This window comes from Convolutriloba macropyga, chromosome 8 (assembly GCF_964194025.1).
Source record: "Convolutriloba macropyga chromosome 8, txConMacr16.3, whole genome shotgun sequence".
Taxonomy (NCBI): domain Eukaryota; kingdom Metazoa; phylum Xenacoelomorpha; order Acoela; family Convolutidae; genus Convolutriloba; species Convolutriloba macropyga.
This window is the reverse complement of record NC_134475.1, coordinates 41,687,801-41,692,892: the sequence shown is the minus strand read 5'-3', so window position 1 is coordinate 41,692,892 and position 5,092 is coordinate 41,687,801. Positions and strand designations below refer to the sequence as shown.

Genomic DNA, 5,092 nt, shown 5'->3' with positions numbered 1-5,092 from the left:
AAGTATCTGTAACTGAATTTCAAACTTACTATTGCTGATTGACGCATTAGGCTGTTGATTTAGGAGTTTCGTTATAAGCGTTTGCTTATGCTCAACCAAAGTGAGGTTCCACCCGTGCCGAGGTGTCAACGCTAAAAAACACCAAATTCTGTAAGATAGGCTGTGAATGCGTTGACGTTATGTAAGATCTACGCTTAAGCGTGAATCTTACGTGAATTCAAAGCATTCACCCCTAATCTTACTAAATTTTGCAGTGAAATCAGCGTAGATCTCACATTACTTCAACGCATTCACCGCCAATCTTACATTATTTTGCGCTTTTACGCTTAGATCTTACATAATTTTGCGTTGAATTTAGCGTTCATCTTACATGATGTTGCGATGAATTAAGCGTCAATCTTACATGATTTTGTGTTGTATTTAGCGTAGATCTTACAATCTTAATTTTGCGTTGAATTAAACGATGATTAATTATGGGGGATGATGTATGGGCTTGTGTGCGTGTGTGTGTGGGGGTTTGGGTGGGTGGGTAGGAGGTGGTTGGATAGGTGGGGTGGGGGGTGGGTAGTTGAGTACGTGGGCGGATTGGGGGTAGTTGGGTACGTGGGGGGTTGGTGGGTACGTGGGGGTAGGGGTTGTAGTTGGGTAAGTGGGGGAAAGATAGTTGGGTACGTGGGTGGGGAGGGGTTGGGGTTAGAGTAAGGTTAATGATTTTATAGCCCCCAAAGGGATTTTTGTCAAGTTCATTTTAGATGCATCAAAAACTCGTTTTAAACTCAAGTTTTAACTTAATGAAGCTCAACAATTGTCCATAGAACCCCAAAACTACGCTTAAGGCAACCAATAAGTACTAAATATTTGTAAGTACTGCGCTTAGAAACGGGAAACTAATTAAAATATTCGCTTAGAGGCCGCAAAATTTTGTTAGATCAACGCTTAGAAACTCCAAACCTATGTGCAACGCGATGTTACAGTCCGATTTTTAAAGAGTAAGGTTCTTAAGAAAACAAAGTTTCTGTGGCGCAGTGGTAGAAGAGGTGGCAAGTATGCAGGAGGGCAGTGGATTGACTGGCTCAGCGTTGCTTTTTTGTAAGATCAACGCTAAATTCAACGCAAAATTAAGAAGATCAAGGCTAAATTCAACACAATATTATGCATGATGTACGCTAAGAAACGCAAAATTATGTACGATCTACGCTAAGAAGCGCATAATTCAACGCATTCACCGCAAAATTATGAAAGAAAATTGTGGTGAGCTTTGTTTTGTCAACGCTAGTTACCGCTTATCTTACATAATTTTGGCGAATCACCTCGGCCCGGGCAGGCTGAATTGATTTCGGATCATATTCAGTCGAGCGCGCATCTGTGCAATCGAGCGCATTTCGAGAGCGGAAAAGATTCAAACGCATCTTGAGTCTGATTAGAAGCGGTTTTGGTCTCGCTTTTGGTCTGGTCAAGCAAGCGAAGTAATTGAAATTTATAAGGAACGTTGACGAGTTAATATTTGGTTTATTTATTGAGAGGGTAACAGAAAATATTCAACTACTAATGAAGTGAAATTTCTGCGCATAATGGCATATAAAAGGGTTCAAAACAATACAACATCTTTTGCTTACCTTTTCGATTGATTTGAAGTCATAATATTGCTGCTGATTTTTCGAATCAAAATATTAAATGACATGGCTAAATTGAAAACAATAGCTTGCATCAAATACTTATAACTATAACTAGAACTAAAACTAATGGTCACGCTATGATATATTAAACGCTTAATGTAGTTGTAATTAGAATGTATATACAATCAAATCAGTATAGTTCGAGCTATAGAAAACCGAATAGTGTGGTAAATGAACACAACTACCAATTTCAAGAGTGAAATCATGTAGCACAGAGTCCTGAACATCCTGGATGATTACCTTGCGAGTCTCTGCCAGAATCTTGCAAAAACTGATTATTTTACAATGTTCTGGCCGAAAAATGATTATCTTCAAAGATCTGCCAGAACATTACGAGCGTCTACCGGTACCGAAAAAAAGTTTTAAGAGCCTTTTTCCACAAAGCAATTAAGAGCCTTAAAATGTATAATAGGATCAAATAAATGTGAAAAGTAGAAACGTTCGGCATAACGGCACTTCACAAAAATTTGAGCTTTTTACCGCTCACTATTTGTCACTATTCTTTGCGGAAGTCACTATTTGCACAATTCTTTGAAACGCGCTTCCGTCAAACATATTTTGCTGTGGAAAACAGTTTTCACTTTTCAACTTCCAATTTAAAAGTGAAAAACAATTACTGGAATTTCCATATAGGGCACCGAGAAATTTGGTAAAAAAAGTAAATTACTCAAAAAATTTTTTCAGGCAGACGCCCGTAATGAACCGTGGTTGTCTTGCAAGATTTGCCCGAACGAAAGACCCATCATTGCTGTTACGCAGTAAATGATCGAATTTCATCCAATCAGAATTGAGTATTTATATTCGAATTTAAATGCGTACAGAAATCGTTCTAAATTAATAAAACGTTCTAATATACGTAGAACGTTCCGAAAAAGTTCATTTAACCTAATTTTTAGTAAATATAACCACTATAGGTATCGATTAAGCTGGTTTTCGGCTTAACAATTTTAGGTTTTCTAGACAATTTTCGATTGAATACGAACTGATTTTGACGTCAATGACATCAGACGAAAAAACCTGTTAAATGAACAACAAAAAATCTTGCCGTCTAAGTCTCACTTGTTACAGTGATCGTACTAATGCTTATAGGTGATAATGCTTATACGTTGCTTTATATCGTTTGTATAACTAACTATATCGATTTGGATGAGAATTGAATTAACTTTCGAAAGAGTGGTTTTCACCTTTAATATTGGTGCCGCTCCTTACTGAGCCACCTTCAGAACCCGAGCCCGTTAGCGCCGTGACAGTCAGAGGCAACTCGCAATCGTCAACTGGTATCACCCAAATTATCACAACTACAACTACCAGCGGGGCAAATCCCGACTCTGTGATCGCCATCACTCCAATTTGCGATGGAACAGCTGAAAATGAACAGACCCCCACTTCCACCACCGTTGACGGAAAGGAGGAATGTCCTCTGACAGGCTTGAATGTCCCTGGGTGTCCTTACACGTTTAAGGTGCGCACCCTCTGTGGAAAAGGTTCATCGCATGAAGCGTACAGCGATTCGGTCAATGTTACTGATGAATGCATTAGGGTTGGATCTACCAACTTGGATCACAATGTGTACAACAGAAATGTGCTCAAGTGAACGAAATGGGTCACATTGGTCACTTACTGTACACTTCTTTATGCAAGACGATGCAGGACATATAGCCAAATTTCGATGAGGGCACCCTCAAGACCGCAAAAAAAAAGAAACTGTAAGACAGAACAGAACTTTTACACATTTTTTGCAGTAAATTAAAATCTTCAAGTTAGACGGCAAGATAACCAACCCTTGAACAGTTTTTTTTTCGATATCATGGGTTAGTAAAAACAAACCATTCTTTGTAGAAAATAATAGAAAGGGGGCCCCCGCAAACATAATTTTGGGACGGAAAACCATCGATTTCGAAAATTTTTTGGTAGTTTTACCAAAAAATTCAAAAATATTAATATGGTGTGTTCGTATTTCAAAAAATAACCTCTGATAAAGAGAAACTTGAAGGAAAATTATGCTAATTTGTCCAATTTTGAAAATTTTTGGTCAATTTTGATGCAAATCAAAAAAAAACATAGAATATCAATATAGAATATTGAAAAACCGTAGTTTCAGGCATAAAACCGTCCAATTTACTGGATTACCGTTCCGTATTCAAAAAACTGCAGAAATGTTGACCAAAAATAGAAAAAATTGAACAAAAGCATGAAATTTTGACAAATTTGTCAAAACAATCAATTTTCCAGCAAGAAGGTTTGTAAACACAAAAAAGTTGTGAAAATTTTCACAACCTCCTGCCCACAAAAAATTATCGAGTTCCCATAATTTTTCTCATCGCTCTTTTATGTACCGTTTTTGTCCGCGTCCTTTTCGTCCTTTAACTTTTCAATTCTCCATGTTCCGGTTTTCTTTTCAAAAACGTCGCTCTCCCAAAACGTTGCTTTCCGTTTTTCTCCGCTACTTTTCCGGATTTCGACATAGTATGTCATATGTGATAAAGTATGTTGCTGTTTTTGCTGTAGTATGTTGAGTATGCTAGTATGCTGGTTTGTTGTTTAGGTCTTATAGCTTTCTAGGGTGTGACTTAAGTTTGTTCTCGAGTTACGGCTGGATTTTCCTTTGACTTTTCAACTTAACTAATTCACTAGCCTTTCTGTTGTAGTATATTGATTTTGCTGCTGTATGTTTGTGTGTACCTGTACGATTGCTAGTTGGTTTGGTCCTGTTGCCTTCTAGGGTGTGACTTAAGTTTATTCTCGAGTTACGGCTGGATTGTTTCTCGACTTTTCCAAATATCTTAGTCTACAAACACACTATTGTAGTTTATTCAATTTTGCTGTAGTTTGTTTAATAACGTTAGTATGCTGATTGTTTGTTACGGTTTGGGTTTCGCTAGGATGTGACTTAAGTTTAATCTGGAGTTACGGCTAGTAAATTTCTTGACCTTTACATCCTTTTAGTGTACTACTGCATTGCCGTAAATTAGTTTGTCGTTAAATTTGTCGTTATAAACCCATTATGAACTATGTTAGATTGTCTTGCAGTAGTTTCTCTCCTTCTTCCTGGGGTGTGACTTAAGTTTGTTCTGGAGTTACGGCTAGGTTGTTTGCTTGAGTTTTTGCTGTGGTCTGCTAACATAGTTCTATCCAACCTCATTTCCCGCCCGTTCTCTCCCACCGTCCCGTTTCGTTGCGTAGCGCGTTTTCCACCCGCTTTCCCGCACGTCCCGTTTCCGTTCCGTCGCGCACTGCTCGCTCGACTTCTCGTCTGTCCAGTTTCCGTCGCGTCGCGCGTTGCTCGCTCGACGTCCCGTCCGTAACGTCTCCGTTTCGTCGCGCGTTGCTCGCTCGACTTTTCGTGTGTCCTTTGCCTCCCTCCGCGTTGAGCGCATAGCGTTCAGCGCTCCACTTCTGTTTTGTCGGGCACAGTG

General features: G+C 39.0%; 1 protein-coding gene across 2 annotated transcripts in view; it reads right to left on the bottom strand.

Annotated features, from left to right (window-relative positions):
• LOC142344737 (uncharacterized) overlaps positions 1-1,722 on the bottom strand; it is a 24,720-nt gene extending 22,998 nt beyond the window's left edge. Inside the window, exons 1-2 of one of the 2 annotated variants that reach the window (XM_075396629.1) lie at positions 1,617-1,722; positions 30-131 (exon numbers count right to left, since the gene is read on the bottom strand). The gene's annotated coding sequence lies outside the window, so the exon portion shown is untranslated. The remainder of the gene's footprint in view (positions 1-29; positions 132-1,616) is intronic. The other variant, XM_075396628.1, reaches the window with a different exon arrangement.
• Between the last annotated feature and the right edge of the window lie 3,370 nt (positions 1,723-5,092).